The following is a 24,736-nucleotide window of genomic DNA, read 5'->3' as shown; positions in this document are numbered from 1 at the left end:
TGTTGTTGGGTGGAGGGGCGGGGGGATGAAGAGAAGAGAGGGAGTCTGCGTCCAGTGAGTGAAGGAGCTTGCAGTCCATAATGTCCATCACTGTGGGTTTCCTGTGCTCTAGTAGTGCCGTTTCTTGGGGAACTTGCAGCAGGAAGTGACTCCAGATGGGGAGAGAGACCCACGTGTTTTGAAGATTAAAATGACAGAGGCATTACATGTTTCAGGTGTGACATGTTTTACTGGTGAACATGTTAATATGACAATTATCCATTCCCCCTAGCTATGTATGCTGACCTGACCAGTGCCCATTCAGTACTCCTAGAACTTCTTGATCTTCATTGGTCTAGTGCTGCGTCGAGGTGAGTCCCCACGAATCACATCTGTGGTGGAGGCACCCTGCTGCCTTCTGTGCCCTGTGGCCTATGATGCCTTTGGCAGTCTTCCTCTGAGGGCCTGGAGCTGGAGAGTCCTGGTTGACTTACTGGTGTCAAGGTGTCGCCATTCCACCCTGTTCTGCCCGCTGAGCTTGAGATGCACCGGTGTCAGGAGGGGGAATTTAAAAGAACTGGGAACTGCCTGAGTCTTCTTGGTGGAATCCAGTTGGGCTCCAGTACCTCTTCCTCCCTCAGGGTGCCTGTAAAGCCCTGGGTGGCTTAATGGGATGGAATTACTTGGTTTCATCAGTATCGACGCAGGGTGTAAGAACGAGACCGAGATCTGTATCTTCTGTGATAGGGTGACGGTGAATGTTTTCTGTAGCTGTAATCCCGGTCATCATATCAGTCACTGTAAGAGTCATTGTAAGGAGAAGAACGAACACTGGTTGTTGGTCTGCCCATGTATATTCCTGGAGTTGGAGTGTGGGGTAGTTTTGTAATGGAATAATCTACCCTAATGCGTCGGCCATCAAGTTGGATCCCATTAGCGCGTTCCTTTGCTTCTTTAGAGTCCAACATTTTCAAAGTAGACAAAAGCCAGAAGTCTCCGAGTCATCTGATGTTGCCAGTCCTTGGGGCCTCCTCACTGTCTGCACCATGGTGTCGATGCCCTCAGCGATGGTCCTCTGTGACTGGGCCAAGCTCTGGAGTGTCTCGGCAACATCCACCTGTGTCTGGCAGGTGGATATATCCAGCAGAGGGCAGCAGAGCGGAGCCGCTGATTGGCTGATGCGGGGAAACATTGCATCAGTGCATTGCGGTCACTGTATCCAGAAGGTGTACCTGAGCAAGACACCCTCCATGTTCAAGTGAAGGCAAGCATCCAGCAGAGGGCGGTAGAGCAGAGCCACTGATTGGCTGGTGCAGGGAAAATTTGCATCAGTGCATTGCGGTCACTGTATCCAGAAGGTGTACCTGAGCAAGACACCCTCCGTGTTCAAGTGAAGGCAAGCATCCAGCAGAGAAAAGCAGAGCGGAACCGCTGATTGGCTGTTGTGGGGAAAATTTGCACTAGTGCATTGTGGTCACTGTATCCAGAAGGTGGTTTGTGGAGGAGCTGTTGTCAAGTGACAGTTAAACCCCAAACACTTCTTCAGTGTTTCCCTCCCTACCTCCTCCTCTAACCAAAAAAATACAATCACTGTAAGGATCCCAGCCGAGTAAAGATCAAGAGGGAGACCCGAGGCAGGTAGAAGTAGAAAGAAGTTGAACCGTGATGTCACAGCCAGCAAGTAAGTGATTGGCTGGTGACTGGTAAGTAGTTTTTCTTTTCCCTGAGATGTGTTGATAAGGTAGGGTTTTTCTATTTCTTTTTTTTTATCGTGTGATTGGTAACAATTTTTCTTTTTTTTTTTCCTTTTTCATTTATCTATTATTTGATATTATAGTTGGATTACGTTAAGTTTAAGATTAAAAATGGCAGGAGATCTGAGACCCGTGTTATGCTCCCCTTGCTCAATGTGGGAGCTCAGGGACGTGGCTGATGTCGCTGGCACCTTCACGTGCGGGAAGTGTGTCCAGCTGCAGCTCTTGTTAGACTGCATGACGGCTCTGGAGCTGCGGATGGACTCACTTTTGAGCATCCGCCATGCTGAGGAGGTCGTGGTTAGCACATTTAGCGAATTGGTCACACCACAGATTAGTATTGCTGAGGGAGAAACGGAATGGGTGACTAAAAGGCAGAGAAAAAGCAGGAAGCCAGTGCAGGTGTCTCCTGTGGTCATCTCCCTCCAAAACAGGTATAACATTTTGCATACTGTTGGGGGAGATGGCTCACCAGTGGAAGGCAGCAGTAGCCAGGTTCATGGCATCATGGCTGGCTCTGCTGTACAGAAGGGCGGGAAAAAGAGTGGAAGGGCTATAGTCATATGGGATTCAATTGTAAGGGGAGTAGATAGGCGATTCTGTGGTCGACAATGAGACTCCCGAATGGTATGTTGCCTCCCAGGTGCACGGGTCAGGGATGTCTCAGATCGGCTGCAGAAAATTCTGAAGGGGGAGGGTGACCAGCCAGTTGTCTTGGTGCATATAGGCACCAATGATATAGGTAAAAAACAGGATGAGGTCCTACAAGCAGAATTTAGAGAGTTAGTAGCCAAGTTAAAAGGTCGGACCGGAGAGGTAGTAATCTCAGGATTGCTACCAGTGCCACGCGGTAGTCAGAGTAGAAATGAAAGAATAGGCAGGATGAATGCGTGGCTTGAGAGATGGTGCAGGAAGGAGGGGTTCAGATTTTTGGGACATTGGGACACTTTCTGGGGGAGGTGGGTCTACTACAAATTGGACGGTCTACACCTGGGCCGGACTGGAACCAATGTCCTTGGGGGTGCTTTTGCTAAATCTGTTGGGGAGGGTTTAAACTAATGTGGCAGGGGGGTGGGAACCAAATGAGGAGGTTAGTGGACAGTAAGGAGGTAGTAATTAAAGCCTGTAAGGAACTAGATCATGAAGGCAGCGTGACTAAGGGGAAGAGTAGGCAGGGAGCAGATGAGGAACGCAAAGTGAATGGTGGTCTGAGGTGCATTTATTTTAATGCAAGAAGTGTAGTAGGTAAGGCAGATGAACTTAGGGCTTGGATTAGTACCTGTGAGTATGATGTTATTGCAATTACGGAGACTTGGTTGAGGGAAGGGCATGATTGTCAACTAAATATCCCAGGATATCGATGCTTCAGGCGGGATAGAGAGGGAGGTAAAAAGGGTGGAGGAGTTGCATTACTGGTCAGAGAGGGTATCACCTGCTGTGCTGAAGGAGGGCACTACAGAGGACTTGAGCAGTGAGGCGATATGGGCAGAGCTCATACATAGGAAGGGTGCGGTAACAATGTTGGGGCTGTATTACAGATCTCCCAACAGTGAGTGTGAGATGGAGGTACAAATATGGAAACAGATTATGGAAAGATGTAGGAGCAACAGGGTGGTGGTGATAGGAGATTTTAATTTTCCCAACATTGACTGGGATACACTTAGTGTCAGAGGTCTAGATGGAGCAGAATTTGTAAGGAGCACCCAGGAGGGTTTTCTAGAACTGTATGTAAATAATCCAACTCGGGAAGGGACCCTAAAGTAATTTATGTTATTTGATTTTAAGTATCTTTCAAAAGGTTTAATTTAAAGGGATAGGTCATGGCAGGAAAGTTCAAAGCAGTGGACTCTATGTGAGAAACTGGGAACCTTTCCACTTCCCAGGGCCAGCATGTGTGCAGGAAGTGTCGCCAGCTGCAGCTCCTGGAAGCCTGGGTTTCAGAGCTTGAGCAGCATCTATGGACACTGTGGCAGTAAGTATCGTGGATTGCACGTATAAAGAGGTGGTCCCATCACAGGCTAGGACTCCACCGACAGGAAAGGAATGGGTGACCACCAGACGTCACCTCAGGAGATCCAAACTAGCACTCAGGTTTCAATGGAACCTACAGTATTACAGAATAAGAATCAGACAGTGGGATTCGGCTGGATGACTCCTTGGTGGCCAACGTGATCATGATGGGCCAAATGGCTTCCTTCTCTGATTTAAATTTCTATGACCATGATTTTACGATTCAATGGCAGAAATCCTATGTGGATCAGGCTCTGATTTGTGGTGCCGCTTTCTTTACACTTAAAATGACACGAGAATCCTGAATTTTCACTCAGGAAACATCTTAGTTCAGGAATGAAAATGTGTACCTTTTCTTTATGTGTGGAAATATTTTTATTTCAAAAGGCTTTTGTGAGAAACATTTCTCACCCTCTTCAATATTTAACAATTACTTGGCAGATATAGCTGTTATTAAACATAAAATAAGTCCTGGACTTTTTCTCTGACTGAAATTGAAAAGAGTCACCAAATAATTGAAGTAGTTTGAGCACATTTTAGAAAGTGAAGCTGCTGAATTCAATTATTTCAACCACTACTTTTTCAATCATTTTCAGCTATTATCAAATGTTCTAGGTATTAGCCTTGGCTCAGTTTTTTGTTGTTTCACTCTGAGTCAGAAGATACAGGTTCAGATTCTATTTCAGAGATGGCGAGCGTATAATCTTCGGCCCAGTACTGGCGAGGATGATGCACTGTTGGAGGTGCCATATTTCAGGTAAGATGTCTTACCGAAAAAGCAGAATAGGGATGAGAAAAATGGGGATGGGGAGGAGAAGGCAGGAGAATGGGGATGAGAAAAATATCAGACATGATTGAATGGCGGAGCAGACTCGATGGGACGAGTGGCCTAATTCTGCTTCTATGTCTTTTGGTCTTATGGAAACCTTCTTGCCCTTTCAGCTGTACTAAGAATCTGATAGCACTATTTGAAAATGTACAGAGGTGTTTAAAGCTGCAATATAAATGTAGAAAAAGCCCAAGTTCCTTAACCTTAATCACAAACATAAACCTGTGAGACAATAGGGTAATTTTAATCTATCACACCAGTCAAGAAACTGACAAAACTGGGTACAATATTCGATTTACACCCTGGCTGATTTTACTCTCTACTGAAGTCAACAAATAATATAGGGTGTGCAGTAAAAATCAGCATTACATCTGATCTAGTGGGTTATCTGCCAGCGAGTTTTGTTAAAATTGCCTTCAAAGAGTCATGTTTGTGCCTTACCTCAGTACTAATATATAGGAAATAATATCCTTCTCAAAGCATTTTGTTTTTACTAAACCTCACACCAGAAGAGCCTGGAATCATAGCCATGAATCTACGAAACTCAGTTGGAGTTAGACCAACATTCCATTATCTCTCCCATTTCTCAAATTAACTGCAACATGTTCAGTTTTATTTACTCTTAATTGGGTGACAAGATTAAATATCATGTGGATACATCTGGGAAAAGTTAAACTAATGCTCTGATTTGTGTTCTCCCAAATAGACGTGCAGCTATTGCCTGCTGATAAGCAGAGAGAATATCTAGATGCATCAGGTTCCACTATCTTTTCTTTCTCACAGCTAGCTAAATAAACAAAATGAAAGTTAAGGGTGACAGAAGAGGGGGAGATTGACAGGAATATATCATCAGAGTGACTGAGTACTCAGACACATCAGCATGGATATCTGACAGAAACATCATCTCGAACTAATCTGGTCCAACCTTTTGAAGAAGCCACCAGCATGGTAGATAGGACAATGTCTTTAGACGCAATCTGTATGATCTCTCAGAAGAAATTTTATAAGGTTCCATACAGGGAATTATCAAAGATGAAAATACACAGATTTGAAGGTAGCCTTAAGTCATGGATTGCTAAATGGTTAGGAGTTAGGAGACAGCAAGCAAGGATAAAAGCTATTTTCTCTGATTTATCGATGTGACAAGACAAGTCATAGAATCATAGAATTTACAGTGCAGAAGGAGGCCATTTGGCCCATCGAGTCTGCACTGGCCCTTGGAAAGCGCACCCTACCTAAGCCCACTCCTCCACCCCATCCCCACACCTCCACTCTATCCCCGTAACCCCACCTAACATTTCTTTTGGACACTAAGGGCAATTTATCAGAGCCAATCCACCAAACCAGCATATCTTTGGACTGTGGGAGGAAACCGGAGCACCCGGTGGAACCCCACGCAGAGACAGGGAGAACGTACAGACTCCGCACAGACAGTGACCCAAGCCGGGAATCGAACCTGAGACCCTGGAGTTGTGAAGCAATAGTGCTACCCACTGTATGACTGTGCTGCACAGTGGTAGTCCTTCAGAGATATCACTGGTGCCAGCCTTTGATAAATTGTGGTAACTTGATTTGATTTCTTATTTGGGACAGAAGCTGTGATATGAATGTCAATGGGCAGCTCTGCACGAATGACCTTGTGCAGATGTACCATGCCTGGCTTGGCAATAGCACTTGACATTGCACAATGGGCACGGTCAGAACTGGTTAGACCACAGAAAGCTCTATGGGGGGCATGCTCTCATCTGTTAGAACTGCTCAAAGATAAACAGTTGCTTCTGATTCAGGAGATAGAAAGAAGTTATCTCCATATGGAAGGAGGCAGCAGAGTATAGAATACAGAACTACCAATGTTATTATAATAAACACTGGCATCAAATGCATCTAATTGCCCAAACAGAAGCATGGTGAAATAATTGTCTCTGACCTGGATCCAGAAAGTTGGGGAGGTGGCTCAGCCAAGTATGTCGCAGCATCAACGGTCAACCAGTTTGCTCTTCATCGCCTGTTTAATAAGGTCACGGGGAGTTCACACCGAGTAAAATAAAGAACTCTAGGGCAGCACGGTAACCCAAGTGGTTAGCACTGTGGCTGCACAGGGCCAGGGTCTCAGGTTTGAATCCCCGCTGGGTCACTGTCTGTGCGGAGTCTGCACGTTCTCCCCGTGTCTGCGTGGATTTCTTCCGGGTGCTCCGGCTTCCTCCCTCAGTCCAAAGACGTGCAGGTTAGGTGGACTGGCCATGATAAATTGCCCTTCGTGACCAAAAAGGTTAGGAGGGGTTATTGGGTTACGGGGATAGGGTGGAAGTGAGGGATTAAATGGGTCGGTGCAGACTCGATGGGCCGAATGGCCTCCTTCTGCACGGTATGTTCTATGTTCTAACTTTGATTTATTTGCGATTACAGTATATACACTTCCGGAAGATCCCTACAGCATTTCTTTCTGATAGGTGCCTTACTGGCCTGCCTTTTATACATTGCAGGGGAGCTCATACTCCACGAGAACCACGGGGAAGATAATAATTCCCACCCCATAGGTCCTGTGCGGAATATTGCAGTTTTTTTTTAGTTGTTCGTGTGGGCATTTATTGCCCATCCCTAATTGCCCTGAGGGGGCAGTTAAGAGTCAACCTCATTGCTGTAGGTCAGGAGTCACATGTAGACCAGACCAGATAAGGATGGCAAATTTCCTTCCCTAAAGGACATTAGTGAACCAGATGGGTTTTTACGACAATCGACAATGGTCATCGTTAGACTTTTAATCCATGTTTTCTTTTATAGAATTCAAATTTCACCATCTGCAGTGGTGGGATTTGAACCAGTGTCCCCAGTGCATTTTTCTGGGTCTCTACCAGTCCAGCGACAATACACTTACTCCACCGCCTCCCATTCTGCAACTGCTGAAGCCACAAAGCACTTTTTAAACTCAAAAAGTCAAAAATAAAGACCTTTGTTGGGATCACGATGGCACAGTAGTTAACAGTGCTGCCTCACAGCAACATGTCCCAGGTTTGGCTCCGACCTTGGGATACTGTCAGTATGGAGTTTGCACATTCTTCCTGAGTCTGCATGGGTTTCCTCTGGGTTCTCCTGTTTCTTCTCACAGTTCAAAGATGTGCAGGTTAGGTGGATTGACCATGTTAAATTGCCCTTTTGTGTCCAAAGGTTAGGTGGGGTTACAGGGAGAGGGCAGGAGAATGGGCCTAGGAAGGATGCTCATTCAGAGGGTTGGTGCAGACTCGATGGGCTGAATGGCCTCCTTCTGCACTGGAGGAATTCTGTGGTTCTTTGCTTATTGTGAAAGAGGTGCCACTCAAGCAATGCAGTTTGAAGTATCACCAGTCTTTTGAAAGCGAAAATAATCCACAAATAGAGCTGGAAAGATAATGTGATTTGGAGAATGGAGCGATGGCATGTGTGAAACATGGGTTAGCACTTTTAGCAAAATATCAGACAACTTTCTCAATACGAATGTGTTTGTCATCAATATCACACCACATCATCTCAATCCAAAGGATAACAAAGTCTATTAAGATCAGTAACTAAAGTTATTCCAGTACTATAAGAGTAAAAACGAGTAATCTTAAAACCATATTAAAAGCTAAACGTAGACTTAAATGAAAGATTAAAAAGTTAAGATCTTCTTGCCTAGGTAACAGAACTATCTTCCTAATCTGTTACAATGCAGGAACCACTTGGAATTAGTTACTGACGGGGAATACGGAAAAAATCCACAAGAATGGTTCCAAGGATGAGGAACTATCGTTACGTGGACAGATTGGAGAAGTTGGAACTTTTTTCCTTGAGGAGAAAGTTGAGAGGAGATTTGATAGAGGTATTCAAAATCATGAATGGACAACACAGAGTAGAAAGGGAGAAACTGTTCCCATTGGTAGACGGGATCGGGAATAATTCAGTTAATTGGCAAAAGAAAAAATGGCAAAGTGAGAAAATACTTCTTCACGCAGCGAGTGTTAAAGACCTGGAATACAATGATGTGTGTGGAAGCAGGTTCAATAGAGGCGTTCCAGAGGAATGTTGATTATGTGAAAAGGGAGAGGATGCAGGGCTATGGGGGTGAATTGCTCTTCAACCAACACAGCCACAATGGACCAAATGACCTCCTTCTGTGCTGTAACTATTCTGTGAATCTGTGGAGCACCCAACCCCTCTTCAACTTTTCTTTTCTTGTTGTTTACATTATTATGCTTAATTACAGGAAGCAATGGGAGAGTGTTGTAGGGGTTAATAGGAATATTTCAATCACAGTTTATGACTTGATGCTTTACATATTGGGCTGGATGCCAGCATAAGTTTGCATTGTTCAATATTTCTTATTGTCACTTATGGTACATCATAACAATTTAAAATTCATGTCAAGGTAAAATAGTGAAAATATTAAATAATATTTTCCAGAAGCATTCAAAGATGATAACAGCAATTTGCTATGCCGGAACCTACACACCTGATGATTTGGAAATTAGCCTGGCATAATTACCTTACAAATTAAATGTATTTAACACTAACAAATCACCTGAGCCAAATTATGCATATCCTGTAGTTCTGAAGGAGACTAAGGAGAAAATGTGTGGAACATTGGCTATCATTCGCAAATAAATCATTCAGCACGAAAGAGATTCGACAGGACTGGAAGCCAGCAAACTCAGTGCCGAGATTTAAAGAGCAGAACAAGTCTGAGTTGTGCAATAACAGGCCTATTAGGTTAACACCAGTAACAGGTAAAATAATGGAAATAACTGTCAAGTATATCCTGAAAGATCAACTGTATAGGGTTAACTTAATAAGATACAGTCAGATGGATTTCAGAAGGAAAGATTCTGATAATGGAGATGGTGAACTTCCTATAATGTAGGGAAGTAGATTTTGAGAAAGTCTGTGATAAAGTCTCAGGTGAAAGATCCCTAATCAAACATAAAAGTTGCAGGAATTCAGGGTGTAACAAGCAATTAAACAAGAAATCAATTAGATGTAGGAAACAGAGAGCAACCTGAAGAGTATTTTATGGCTGGCTGATAGATATTTACTCAAGTTTGTCAAGATCAGTGTTAAAGACCTATTATTTCAAATCTCTGTATACAAATATCAAAACTATAAGTTTGCCAAACTAGTTGAATTAAAGATAGTCATAAAAGCAGCAGCCTATGAATTTGGCACATGGGATGAACAGGAAATAGATGGGGAATTCTCAAAGTGCCCTAATGTTGGATCTTCGGCTTCACTTACATTAAGCTGGTGAACTGTAGGCTTATAGGTGGCTTGCTGTGGTCCTCAGATGAGCAAAGTAGTGTTTCAATCAGGAGGCAGTATTGACTGGTTGGGGTGGGGGTGGAGTCAGTTGGACGGCAACAATATTGGTGTCCATTGGCAAAGAACGGTGACAATTGGTAGGGGTGATCAGTGTCCATGGGTGAATGGTGGTGATCAGAGGGGGCATAACTGCCCAACACTCATGCCCCTCCTGGCTCCAACTGAGCTAAATCAACCCCCAGGTGAGTACACATGGGTGAAAATACACAATGAATAAAATTGAACTAATTCGAATAGCTTTAAGCAACCTGAAAATAATAGTGGCACATGATACCTACATATTGATACTGATACATTGTTGAAATGCGACTGGAATAGGGAAAATAATTATTTTGAAACTACAGAAATTCTGAACCGGCTTTAAAATGCACTGATCAGTAATTAATTTGAAACCTTGTCACCTTACTATAAAACAACATAAGGACAGATTTTTTTCATTGTAACCTCCCTGTCCCTTCTGCAACTTTTAAGGAATTCAATGTGACATGTTACATTTACTTTTGACAGCAAGATTATTTCCAGAGTTAAAACAATGGGTGGAGGGAAGTATGGAGCTTGACACCACCCAGGCGGATGCACTGTTCATGCTGCCGACTGTCTGCTGCTTCCAAGCCACGTACCCAGATGAAAGAATTAGGAAAAGTGGTAGTGACAGTTACATCACATCTCCATGTGCCCTGCATCGCTACACGATTTCTTGTGGCTTCCTCAACCCTCCTGGCGAGCCTGAGCTTGTGATAATTGCAGGCCTAGCATTTGTATTTTAATGAGGCAAGCATTTCTGTCTTCCGACCCCGTTTACCCAAAGATATTCTTATTGCCCTACAGCAAAGAACACATGACGGAAGCCAATGGAAAAACTCATCCTGGCCAGATCCAGGCTAGGCTGAAGGCTAACAAAGCAAATTACAACTTTTTTTCGAACTTCCCTAATTCCTACTGCCATTTCCCCACTTGTGGGGGTGTTGGTGAGTAAAGGTGAGCTGGGTGTGTGTGTGTGTACAGTGGCAGGAGGTAGAATGTGGGCACCTGGCTCCCAGGAGATAACCCTGCAGAAAAATCTCCCCCTTACCAATTGCAAAGGAAAGAGTGGAGTAACAGAACTGTTCAACAATTGCAAAGGGAATTACCTGTGAGAAAATCTATTGAGAGCTGAAGATCTGCTACCTGGAAAGAAATGGTTCCGGGACCAGTGAGGGGCTTGCAGTATACAGCATACTAAGCAGAATGCACATAATAAACAACATAGGAGCAAGGGCACAAATTTAATTCATTGCAAAATAAATGTAAAGTTTGTTTTTTAATTTAGTGGGTGATAAGTGTTAAGATTAATCTGGGTGGAGAAATGTTTTAAAATATCTAAAATGTAACTGAGTGCTCTAATATGACAGTTAATAATTAAGAAGGAGAAACTTAAAGGAGTTGAATGGGTTTTTCTCATCCTTGTCTTTGCTAATGATCTTATGAGGGGAACCATCAGGTTTTTTAGTGGGATTCTGCGTCCTATTTAATAGCTCACCAATACTCTTAGTTGGCTGCACATATGAAAAATGACAAGATGCTGGAGGACTGCCAGCCCTCTGTGTAATTTTATTACTACCAGACTCACTGCCTTCAGGAAAAATTGAAGAGCAGGGCAAAGATAACATGCTGCTGTTTCAGTACAAATACAAATGATAGAGTGCAGAACACTGCTGCACAGTGACACCTACATTTAGCTGCGTGTCCGATTGCTCAAGCTCACAGCAAAGCAGCTTTTGACAAGGATGAAGTACAGGACACGATTCTCCCAAATATTTTGGGTGGGTTTGGTGGGTGATTCAGGCCAGGGGCTGGTTTCTCTGCAGCCCCGTGCCGAAATCGCGACCGGCGCGGGGGCGGAGAATCCACTTTCACGCCGTAATTGGGCCCGGCGCCCGGTCCGGCGATTCTCCAAGCCCCGAAAATCGGCGTGACCATGAAGTACACAGCGTGACTGGGGGCCCATTGCCAGCAATCCTCTGCTCCTGACCGGCCGAGTTCCCGATGACATGGAACTAACCACCTATTGCCGGTCGGGATGCTGGCATCATAGAATCTACAGTGCAGAAGGAGGCCATTCGGCCCATCGGGTCTGCACCGGCTCTTGGAAAGAGCACCCTACCCAAGGTCAACACCTCCACCCTATCCCCATAACCCAACCCAACACTAAGGGCAATTTTGGACACCAAGGGCAATTTATCATGGCCAATCCACCTAACCTGCACATCTTTGGACGGTGGGAGGAAACCGGAGCACCCGGAGGAAACCCACGCACACACGGAGAGGATGTGCAGACTCCACACAGACAGTGACCCAAGCCTGAATCGAACCTGGGACCCTGGAGCTGTGAAGCAACTGTGCTAACCACTATGCTACCGTGCTGCCGGGTGAAACTCCTGGCTCCCGCGCTGAAAACGGCCGGAGAATGAGCGGGTCCCTGGCTGCGCATGCGCACGGCTGATGACCTGCAACGGTCATGCCATACAGTCTGCAGGCATGATGGCTGCGGACTCGGTCCACGGCCGCCCGGGTCGGGGGCGAGGGGATCGGAGGCCAGGAGAGCCTTATAGGCGGCCGGGGATTAGATCTGCGCGGTTTCAGGCTCAGGCGCCAGGCCGATCGGGGGGGGGGGGGGGGTCCTTTCTCTGTCTGGCTCCGCCATCCGAGTCCCCATGGAGCTCGGCACGGCCGCTGGAGGCCACCACCGTGCGCATGCGCGGACTCTGAACCTGAAGTGCGGGGGCCCGTATCCGCAGCTAAGGCTGCAAGATTTACGCCGGGTCCCTGCTAGCCCCCTGCAGGGCATTGAATTAGTTCAACTTTATCATAGTAATTTCGGGAGCAAAACTCCACCGGCATGGGGACATGGGCGGGATTCTCCAATAATGGCGCTATGTCCCCACGCCTGAAAAAAAACCCGGGTGAATCGCTCCGGAGAATCGTGGGAGCGGCGTTGGACCCGAGCTCGGGTTTGACGCCCATTCACCGCCCCCGCGCCGATCGCGATTTCGGCGCAGAGGCTCGGAGAATCCCGCCCATAATCTCATTTTGGGAGAATCCAGCCCCAGGTATTTGAGTGCGATCCAGACCGGTATTCACCCACAATTAGGGCTAAATTCTCCTCCGCATCGAGAACTCCACATTTTTTTTTATTTAAAGTACCCAATTCTTTTTTCCAATTAAGGGGCAGTTTAGCGTGGCCAATTCACCTAACCTGCACATAATTTTGGGTAGTGGAGGTGAGACCCACGTAGACATGGGGGGGCTAGATTCTCCATTTCAGCGGCTATGTGCCGGCTCGAGCAGCGAATTTGTGGGAAGATTACGACCAATAATCGGCGCCGAGCCCTCACTGATTCCAGGACCAGTGAGGGGCTTGCAGTGACACCGGTGAAACTCCTGGCTCCCGCGCCGAAAACGGCCGGAGAATGACCGGGTCCCTGGCCGCGCATGCGCACGGCTGATGACCTGCAACGGTCGTGCCATACAACATGTGCAGACCCGACCAGCCATCAGCCCAACCCCTGGCCACCCCCCACCAGTCTCCCCAGCCCTCGCGGAAGCCCCCCTGACCAGCGGCACGGATCCTGGCAGAGTGTGACGGCGCTGGACAGAGTCCGTAGCCGCCACGCTGGGTTCCCAACCGCTGTCCCGCACCGTCGGGAACTCAGCCCATCGCCGTCAAACCGGTGGCGGCCCCCAGTTGGGCGTCGGAGTCGATTCTCCACCTGATCGCCGATCACGATATCGACTTCGTGCAACGGAGAATCCAGCCCAGGGATAATGTGCAAACTCCACAGGCACAGTGACCCAGGAGAATTCCACGACCGGCACCTGAGAATCCAGCATCAGGCAATGGGATGCTCCGATCCCCCGCTGGCATTGGGATTGAGGTTCGCGTCCTGCACAAGCGGGAGGATGCAAATAGTCCAAGAGCTGTCAATCAAAGCTTGATGTTCATAAATATTGTGGTGAGACCTCGTTGGTGCAGCCGGTGACTACCAGGAGAATGCGTTCTTAAATGGGCTGCGCCTGTTTAAATGAGCCTAATGGCTGTCGTGAGAGAAGCTACAGCAGGCTCTGTCCTGGGAGAGTTTGGTAGGACAGACAGGCTGCAGCTATGGTTGCTACTGTTATGGGTCTCCATAACATGGACCTCATGGACGTAAAGCTCATCACTCCCCTCCCCCCTCTCGGCCCAGGGACAACCCCCAACCTGGACCCCTCCAGCCCCCCAAACAATCCCAACATCCTCCCCCGCAACCCTTGAGCTGCACGGCAATAACTGGAAATAACTGGCTACTCACTTCCTCACTTGCCCTTGGGAGGTATTGCGCCAACTTTACATTTTTGAAAGGGAGTACTAAATGACGCCCGTGTGATTTCTAACTGGGGAGTCAGGTAATTCCCAGGAGGCCGCTGCATTTGACTTCAATCTTGCTAATGAGATTGAAATGAATGCAAATTAGCTGAATGAGGGGCTGGTTTAGCACACTGGGCTAAATCGCTGACTTTGAAAGCAGACCAAGGCAGGCCAGCAGCATGGTTCAATTCCCGTACCAGCCTCCCCGAACAGGCGCCGGAATGTGGCGACTAGGGGCTTTTCACAGTAACTTCATTTGAAGCCTACTTGTGACAATACGCGATTTTCATTTTCATTTCATTTCATTTCATTTTCATTTCATTTCAATTACCTTCTCGCCATTTTGGGGCGAGATCTGGAACTCGCCATCGGGAGCGGGCCGGGTGAATTGCAAAATGGTTTGCGCCATCGGGCCTCTCCAGCGATTCATCCAGAGCACCCAAATCACACCGCGCACAACACAGTGGGAAAATCCAACTAGCAACTGCCTCCCCGGCCATACGAAAAAAAGTCTGTGAAATGTTGTTCTTCATTCACATGGAATTTGCGTGCACCTCCACATTTTTGAATGTGTACACTGTCATGAGAATGTCGCTTTAAGAAATGTTTGGCTGACATTGTCTGAGCTCTGGTTCTGCTTTTTAGTTTCACTTTGAGAAAAGCTTGGGTGTGTCTCTGTCTTTTTGGTTTCGTTTTTCAGTGTGTTGCAGCTGAAGTCAGCCAAAGCAGCTGTGTTGTTGAGCTCTCTGCCATGAAGGACTATCTCTTGATCATTTGGTGAATTCAGAAATGTAAATGTTTTCAGTAGTGAATGTAAACACTGATGTGCTTCTGTTTAAAGGTTGTTAAGTCTTTTGGATGTTAAAAGGACAGTTTAAAGGATTACTTAATGTTGTATTCTTTGAGGGTTATCTGTGAATTAATGGTTGCTAAGATATTCCCTGTTTGTTTTAAAAAGGTTAACTTGAGTTCATAGAATAAACATTGTTTTGTTTTAAAAAATACTTTTCCATTTCTGTTGTACCATACCTATACAGTGAGCCGTGTGCTCCCCATACCACAGTCTATTAAAAGTTGTGGGTCAGGTGAACGCCATGATACACTTTGGGGTTCTCTAAAGCCTGACCCATAACAGCACCCTATGCCACCCATCACTTCTGATGGGAATTACCGAGGTGGCAGGGGAGTTGGTGGTGCTATTCTTGATAATTTACTGCCCCATTGCATTCTGATTGCAGTGGCAAGTCAGCATAATTCGTATGATAATCTCATCTTCACTGCATAGGTTTAGGTTCTTTTGGAAACAAGTCTTGGTATAATTCTATTTATACTTCTCAAAGATTTCTTGTAAAGCACAGTGGCCACTTATAAAGTCAAATTTCTTATAACCGTAATTCCTTTGCTCTCTTTGTGTACAAACTCCAGGTTTATTTCGCAACATCAATTCAAAGAGTTTAATAGTTGTTTGTTTTACTTTTCCAAACTTCCCTTTGGCCATGGCCTCTGTTCTCCATCTGTGCCAGTTTCTCAGTACAGCTTGTTATTTCTCCAAATTCTTGCACCCTTGTGGAACACATTGGACTGCACTCCAGTCCCTGACTGTATTTGACAAGTCATTAGTGAACTCTTCCAAGTGACTCCCAGAGCCAAATTCCAGTAGACCTCAAGATTTCTTCAAAGGTTTTCAAGCAAATTATGTATGATCTCAAGTTTGAAATTCCTTCACCATGTTTATTCAACTTGTAAGTTCAGAGAAGATTTTAAACAGCATACGGCCATGACTGCAGTGGGAAATCAGAGACATAAAGAATAAATTATGATGGATTTTATTTATACGCCCCAATTTAGGTGGGGTAATATAATATCTTGTTATCTCTGGGTTGTTGCCCGTGCCACGTGATAGTGAGATGAGGAATAGGGAGAGAGAGCATTTAAACACGTGGCTACAGGGATGGTGCAGGCGGGAGGGTTTCAGATTTTTGGATAACTGGGGCTCTTTCTGGGGAAGGTGGGACCTCTACAGACAGGATGGTCTACATCTGAACCTGAGGGGCACAAATATCCTGGGGGGGAGATTTGTTAGTGCTCTTTGGGGGGGTTTAAACTAATGCAACAGGGGCATGGGAACCTGGATTGTAGTTTTAGGGTAAGGGAGAATGAGAGTATAGAGGTCAGGAGCACAGATTTGACGTCGCAGGAGGGGGCCAGCGTTCAGGTAGGTGGTTTGAAGTGTGTCTACTTCAATGCCAGGAGTATACGAAACAAGGTAGGGGAACTGGCAGCGTGGGTTGGTACCTGGGACTTCGATGTTGTGGCCATTTCGGAGACATGGATAGAGCAGGGACAGGAATGGATGTTGCAGGTTCCGGGGTTTAGGTGTTTTAGTAAGCTCAGAGAAGGAGGCAAAAGAGGGGGAGGTGTGGCGCTGCTAGTCAAGAGCAGTATTACGGTGGCGGAGAGGATGCTAGATGGGGACTCTTCTTCCGAGGTAGTAGTGGCTGAAGTTAGAAACAGGAAAGGAGAGGTCACCCTGTTGGGAGTTTTTTATAGGCCTCCTAATAGTTCTAGGGATGTAGAGGAAAGGATGGCGAAGATGATTCTGGATATGAGCGAAAGTAACAGGGTAGTTATTATGGGAGACTTTAACTTTCCAAATATTGACTGGAAAATATATAGTTCGAGTACAATAGATGGGTCGTTTTTTGTACAGTGTGTGCAGGAGGGTTTCCTGAAACAATATGTTGACAGGCCAACAAGAGGCGAGGCCACGTTGGATTTGGTTTTGGGTAATGAACCAGGCCAGGTGTTGGATTTGGAGGTAGGAGAGCACTTTGGGGACAGTGACCACAATTCGGTGACGTTTACGTTAATGATGGAAAGGGATAAGTATACACCGCAGGGCAAGAGTTATAGCTGGGGGAAGGGCAATTATGATGCCATTAGACGGGACTTGGGGGGGATAAGGTGGAGAAGTAGGCTGCAAGTGTTGGGCACACTGGATAAGTGGGGCTTGTTCAAGGATCAGCTACTGCGTGTTCTTGATAAGTATGTACCGGTCAGACAGGGAGGAAGGCGTCGAGCGAGGGAACCGTGGGTTACCAGGGAAGTGGAATCTCTTGTTAAGAGGAAGAAGAAGGCCTATGTGAAGATGAAGTGTGAAGTTTCGGTTGGGGCGATGGATAGTTACAAGGTAGCGAGGAAGGATCTGAAGAGAGAGCTAAGACGAGCAAGGAGGGGACATGAGAAGTTTTTGGCAGGAAGGATCAAGGAAAACCCAAAAGCTTTCTATAGGTATGTCAGGAATAAGCGAATGACTAGGGAAAGAGTAGGACCAGTCAAGGACAGGGATGGGAAATTGTGTGTGGAGTCTGAAGAGATAGGCGAGATACTAAATGAATATTTTTCGTCAGTATTCACTCAGGAAAAAGATAATGTTGTGGAGGAGAATGCTGAGCCCCAGGCTAATAGAATAGATGGCATTGAGGTACGTAGGGAAGAGGTGTTGGCAATTCTGGACAGGCTGAAAATAGATAAGTCCCCGGGACCTGATGGGATTTATCCTAGGATTCTATGGGAGGCCAGGGAAGAGATTGCTGGACCTTTGGCTTTGATTTTTATGTCATCATTGGCTACAGAAATAGTGCCAGAGGACTGGAGGACAGCAAATGTGGTCCCTTTGTTCAAAAAGGGGAGCAGAGACAACCCCGGCAACTATAGACCGGTGAGCCTCACGTCTGTAGTGGGTAAAGTCTTGGAGGGGATTATAAGGGACAAGATTTATAATCATCTAGATAGGAATAATATGATCAGGGATAGTCAGCATGGCTTTGTGAAGGGTAGGTCATGCCTCACAAACCTTATTGAGTTCTTTGAGAAGGTGACTGAACAGGTAGACGAGGGTAGAGCAGTTGATGTGGTGTATATGGATTTCAGCAAAGCGTTTGATAAGGTTCCCCACGGTAGGCTATTGCAAAAAATACGGAGGCTGGGGATTGAGGGTGATTTAGAGATGTGGATCAGAAATTGGCTAGCTGAAAGAAGACAGAGGGTGGTGGTTGATGGGAAATGTTCAGAATGGAGTACAGTCACAAGTGGAGTACCACAAGGATCTGTTCTGGGGCCGTTGCTGTTTGTCATTTTTATCAATGACCTAGAGGAAGGCGCAGAAGGGTGGGTGAGTAAATTTGCAGACGATACTAAAGTCGGTGGTGTTGTCGATAGTGTGGAAGGATGTAGCAGGTTACAGAGGGATATAGATAAGCTGCAGAGCTGGGCTGAGAGGTGGCAAATGGAGTTTAATGTAGAGAAGTGTGAGGTGATTCACTTTGGAAGGAATAACAGGAATGCGGAATATTTGGCTAATGGTAAAGTTCTTGAAAGTGTGGCTGAGCAGAGGGATCTAGGTGTCCATGTACATAGATCCCTGAAAGTTGCCACCCAGGTTGATAGGGTTGTGAAGAAGGCCTATGGAGTGTTGGCCTTTATTGGTAGAGGGATTGAGTTCCGGAGTCGGGAGGTCATGTTGCAGCTGTACAGAACTCTGGTCCGGCCGCATTTGGAGTATTGCGTACAGTTCTGGTCACCGCATTATAGGAAGGACGTGGAGGCTTTGGAGCGGGTGCAGAGGAGATTTACCAGGATGTTGCCTGGTATGGAGGGAAAATCTTATGAGGAAAGGCTGATGGACTTGAGGTTGTTTTCGTTGGAGAGAAGAAGGTTAAGAGGAGACTTAATAGAGGCATACAAAATGATCAGGGGGTTGGATAGGGTGGACAGTGAGAGCCTTCTCCCGCGGATGGATATGGCTGGCACGTGGGGACATAACTTTAAACTGAGGGGTAATAGATATAGGACAGAGGTCAGAGGTAGGTTCTTTACGCAAAGAGTAGTGAGGCCGTGGAATGCCCTACCTGCTACAGTAGTGAACTCGCCAACATTGAGGGCATTTAAAAGTTTATTGGATAAACATATGGATGATAATGGCATAGTGTAGGTTAGATGGCTTTTGTTTCGGTGCAACATCGTGGGCCGAAGGGCCTGTACTGCGCTGTATTGTTCTATGTTCTATGTTCTATCTTGAAAGGAGTGGTCACCACCAGGCAGAGTAATTATAGAACTGTTTGTTAATAAAGTAACTATGTACAGAGAATGATAATAATGCTACCGATGACTGACTCCAGTTCCTGGACAGCCCTGCAGAACCTACGCTCAGCCCTAGGATTCGTTCTGCCGAAGTGTTCACATGACCCTCCAAAACCACACACCCTTAAAGGCATTCGCTAATACATAAGACCATAAGACAGAGAAGCAGAATTAGGCCACTCGGCCCATCGAGTCTGCTCCGCCATTCAATCATGGCTGCTTTTTTTTCTCATCCCCATTCTCCTGCCTTCTCCCCATAACCTGCATGTTAACATCCCTCCCCCTTTAGGTTCCTTATAAACACATACCAACAACAGATAAACTATTTACATTACAACAGGAATTCTTCAGCACAGTCCATTATAAAGTCAGTCTGTCAGGAGATTTCCTCTCCCTTTAGGAACGTCATAGCTCAACAGGCAATGCCTCAACAACAGCAGCAGATTCGGTTTCACTTCCATCTTGTAACGGTGCATCAGTGCCGATCATTTCTCCAGTTCCCATAGTAACACAATTCGACCCTTTCTCAGGCTGACTTGTATCCATACGGCTTTCAAACAACATTGCCATTTTTAGTGTGCATGTACTAAGTGGGAGCATGATGCCCATGAACAGGCTACAAAATCAACATGGAGTCGCGACCCCAGCCTATTTGGCCATTGCCAAGGTTACATCGGGGCTGCTGGCAGTAAGTTTTGTTGTACCTGGTATTGGTCGCAGTATTTAACCATACTTTCCATTTATGCATCTAAACCGGGCCACTATGCATAGTCGGGAGCAAACGTTTTCATTTTGGACATCCTGGTTGGGAGCTGTGTATTTCTCCAATTACAACTTCCTGCCAGGCATGGGAACGACCACACTTGCCCCCACCAGATGGACAACGTCATCGCAGCTCAGATTGTCCTTCCTTATTTGAAAGGGTTTTAGTTGTTCAGATATTCCCTGGTAACATCAGCCATGTAGAACCATTTGGGGAATATTGGATCTAGTATTTGATCTGTTGCGATGACACTAACTCAAATATTGCTACTATGGGAGCTGTCCGCTCAGTGAACTGCACCGGCTTGATAATGCCCAAATCTTCTATCCTTTTAAATTCCATTTCCACCTTCTCATGCAAGGAATAGGGCATGGGTCTTTCTCTGTAAAACTTTGGTGTAGCCTCTGGACATAGATAAACTTTGGCTTTCAAGCCTTGCATTTTGACTAATTTCTGTCGAATTACCTACTGATATCTCCGGAGGACATCATATAGGTTCCCTTAATTCATTTTGAACATTTCTAGCCAATTCAATTGTATTTCCTGACCCAACCTAGTCCCATCAAGCTTGGACCTTGAAACTTAACTATAATTAAAGGCAGATAACAAACTGCTGCCTGTAACTGACAGGATCTATAGTTGTTCCCAAAATGCATATAGCCTATCCCATATACGTCATTATCCTGGTTGCTGTGTTTTTAATCTCAGCGGCTGGAACTCTCCCTGTAGGTGTCGATAAATTCTTCCACTATTGAGGGGAGTCTCCCGTGTCAAACTCCATTTGGAGCTGACGACCATTAACCATCAATGCAATTGTGTTGGGAGCCACTTTGCCCACCTTAATATTATTTAACCTTTAGACATCTGGGGGGTGGCGGGGGTGGCGCGGGGAAGGGGGAGATTCTTCGCCAAAATTGGGATGGGGGAGAATCGGTATGGATGCCAAAATCGTGGCCGGCGCCGGTTTATGCCAAATCGCAACTCCCGTCAGCAGCATTAATGTGTTCCAGAATGCACGTACAGTAAATGCCATTGGCATTACATTAGTGGGCCTGTCCCTGTATTCTCTGGGGCCTTCTTGATTCTCCCCCACCACCGGGACGAGTTTCCGACGGCGAAGTTCACTTGTGCTTTTCAAAATCGGGGAACAAGCGCCGTGACTGCTGAGGGGAGAGGGGTAAGGAAGTGCCCAACATTGCCAGTGTGCGCTGCCAGTTGTGCCATTGGCCAGAGGGCCTCTGCCAGGAGGTGAGCTGTGGACTGGGGTTGGATGGGCATGGCACCATTGCTGCAGCCTGCCAGGTAGCCATGCGGCTGTGCACGCCACTGACTGCCCACTGTGAACTTAGCGCCAAGGGTCGTGTGGATCCCCCCTCCCAGGCCAACCCTCCTAGGTGCCCTCTAGCCCCAGCTGACCCATCAACGAGATGGGCGTGCTCCAGCACAACCAGTGCCATCTTGTTAGCCGGGATGAGTATGTGTGAGGAGTGGAGTGCTCATATGCGGCTGCTGCTTGTCAGCGTCTCGAGTGTCAATCCCGACTCATGGTGAATCCGACACCATTATCCATTGGAATTTATCTTTTTCCATGCGGCGCTGGTGCTAACCCCTCAACCATTGGTGAATTGGCCCAGGTGCGGCGCCAGTTCTGCTGCCGTCGAACTCCACGAATCCTGCCCCAACATCAACACTTAAGTCTCAGGAACAGAGTTGGGATGTCTTTGGGGCTCCCCTGCCCCCCACCTCAAAAGGTTAGGGCACCCCTGGGCCCGATCCCTGGTGTGGGTACAATGCCAGCTTGGCACCCTGGCAGTTTCCCTGGCAGTGCCAGGATGGCACCAAGGTGGCACTACCAGGGTGCCCAGGTGGCACTTCCATGTGCCATGCTGGCTATGCCAAGGTGCTCGGGTAGCACGAGGTGCCAAGGTAATGCAAGGTGCCACACTGCACAGAGGTCGACCACTGCAGGTCTCCAATCGCCTGGGAGATCCCACCAGGTACCATTCCACCTCAAATGGGGAACAGTAATGAATGGCACCCGCTGGGGGTTCCTCAGCAAGACCAATCGATCCGGCGTCGGCACGGCTAAGTGGGTCTTTAAATTCACTCAGCCATGCGCGACTGGGTACCATCCATTGTGGAAGATCTCAATGTCTTACGAGATCTGGTTAGATCTAATAATAATAATAATCTTTATTAGGGTCACAGGTAGGCTTGAAGTAATGAAGTTGTTGTGAACATCTCATAATCGCCATATTCCAGCGTCTGTTCATGTACACAGAGGGAGAATTCGGAATGTCCAATTCACCTAACAGCACGCCTTTCAGGACTTGTGGGGGGAAACCGGAGCACCCGGAGGAAACCCACGCAGACACGGGGAGATCGTGCAGACTCCGCACAGACAGTGACCCAAGCTGGGAATCAAACCTAGGACCCTGGTGCTGTGAAACAATAGAGCTAACCATTGTGGTAGCGAGGGATCAATGGCCGTCGGGAATCCTGGGGGAGGTCTCTCCTGGGATCTACCGCTCACGCCCGCCCCAATTCCAGTGGGATGCCAGGAGATAAAGCCCAAATGTGGGAGAACTAGAATGGAAATCATGCTGGGTCGATAGGATCCGCATCAATTTTCCCACCTGAAATGACACTTCATCATTTTGGGGGAAAACGCCACCCTATAGTATCAGAGAATGGTGCAGATGTCATTCCCAGTGACTGTGAAGATGACTGCAGCCATCAACATTTACATATCTGACTTCTTTCTGGTGCAGGTAACATCACTCAGTTCAAAGCCCACTATTAACTAAGTGAGATCACTGAGGCTCTGCATTTCACACAATTTCAATATTCATTCAAAACGCTAAATACAACTTATTCCAGATAGGAGCAAACAGAGCGAGCATACAGCTTTGTTTTATGGTGCCATTGACCATACACCGGGCTCTCCGAGAGGCATGTGTTAATCCAGACATGTAAGTGATGCGACCATCAATTCATACGAGACGATTAGTAGAAGTGAACAGTGGTTTTCATAAGCTAGATCTGTGCCTGCCTGCGACTGCTCTGTACTGAGTGCCGCCTACAGGCTGCAGGTTTACATACCACCCCCGAGGGGGCAGAGCCACATACGGAGCCCACAGGGGCATCAACATAGTACAGTACAATACAGTGGTGAATTACAGTAGCAATACGTTCACCACATTCACCCCCTGTTAAAAATTGAAGTCCGGCGGGGGTGAAGTGGGCTCACATATCGAGTCTGTCCAGAGCCTTAATTGTTCTCTGTGATCGCCTCAGCTCCGGCTTCGCTGCGGGCACGGGTGTGAACTCGTTGACTCCGGGAGCGTGTCGTCTGGAGCTTCATCACGGTGTGTCAGCGATGGGGGAAGGGGGGGTGTAGGCCATGTAGGGGCGCGGTCCGTGTTCAGGATCCCCAGGGGGGCAGCTGGTAGCCCGCCATGAGGGATTCGGTTGATGGTGATAGGTGGGGGGGGGGGCGTTGGTGATGGTCACTGGGGAACCGGCGGGTGCCAGATCCCGGAGGGAGACTGTATCCTGTCATCCGTTGCGGTGCGACACGTAGGCATACTGAGGATTGACATGTAGGAGCTGGACCCTCTAGACCAGGGGGTCGGACTTATGGCTCCTCAGGTGCTTCGGAGGAGGACAGTCCCCAGTGTTGTCAGCCTGGACGGAAGCGAGACCCCAGAGATGGACTTCCTGGGGAAGACAAATAGACAGTCGTGAGGGATCTCGTTTGTGGCTGTGCAGAGGAGCGCCCGAATGGAGTGGGGCGCGTCGTGGAGGACCTCCTGCCAGCGGGAAACCGGGAGACTTCTAGACCGTAGGGCCAGAAGGACGGCCTTCCATACCGTCGCATTCTCCCTCTCCACCTGTCCGTTTCCCCGAGGGTTGTAGCTGGTAGTCCTGCTTGAGGCAATGCCCTTACCGAGCAGGTACTGACACAGCTCATCGCTCATAAAAGAGCCCCGGTCACTGTGGACATAAGTGGGGAAACCGAACAGGGTGAAGATGCTGTGCGGGGTCTTAATGACAGTGGCCGCGGTCATATCGGGACATGGGACGGCAAAGGGAAATGGGAGTACTCGTCAACGACGTTGAGAAAGTATACGTTGCGGTCAGTGGAGGGAAGGGGCCCTTTAAAATCAACGCTGAGGCGCTGAAAGGGGCGGGAGGCCTTCACCAGGTGGGCCTTGTCTGGCCAATAGAAGTGCGGCTTGCACTTGGCAGTCCCTGGTCATGGCCCTGACCTCCTCGGTGGAGTAGGGCAGGTTGCGGGCCTTGATGAAGTGGAGAAGCTGGGTGACCTCCGGGTGACAGAGGTCATTGTGGATGGCCCGAAGTCGGTCATCTTGCGCGCTGGCGCATGTGCCACGGGACAGGGCATCTGGGGGCTCATTGAGTTCCCAGGACAATACACGATATCATAATTATAGGAGGCGAGTTCGATTCTCCACCTCAAGATCTTATCATTCTTGATCTTGCCCCGCTGTGTGTTGTTGAACATAAAGGCTACTGACCGTTGG

General features: G+C 47.3%; 1 protein-coding gene and 1 pseudogene across 1 annotated transcript in view; both read right to left on the bottom strand.

Annotated features, from left to right (window-relative positions):
• Positions 1–24,736, bottom strand: part of LOC140409143 (A disintegrin and metalloproteinase with thrombospondin motifs 12-like) — a 951,810-nt gene that overhangs the window by 723,626 nt on the left and 203,448 nt on the right. The gene's annotated exons all lie outside the window — the stretch shown is intronic.
• On the bottom strand, positions 661–23,553 carry LOC140408222 (transformer-2 protein homolog beta pseudogene; annotated as a pseudogene).

This window comes from Scyliorhinus torazame, chromosome 3 (genome assembly GCF_047496885.1).
Source record: "Scyliorhinus torazame isolate Kashiwa2021f chromosome 3, sScyTor2.1, whole genome shotgun sequence".
NCBI lineage: Eukaryota > Metazoa > Chordata > Chondrichthyes > Carcharhiniformes > Scyliorhinidae > Scyliorhinus > Scyliorhinus torazame.
Note: the sequence above shows the minus strand (reverse complement) of the source record. Positions and strands in the feature narration are given on the sequence as shown.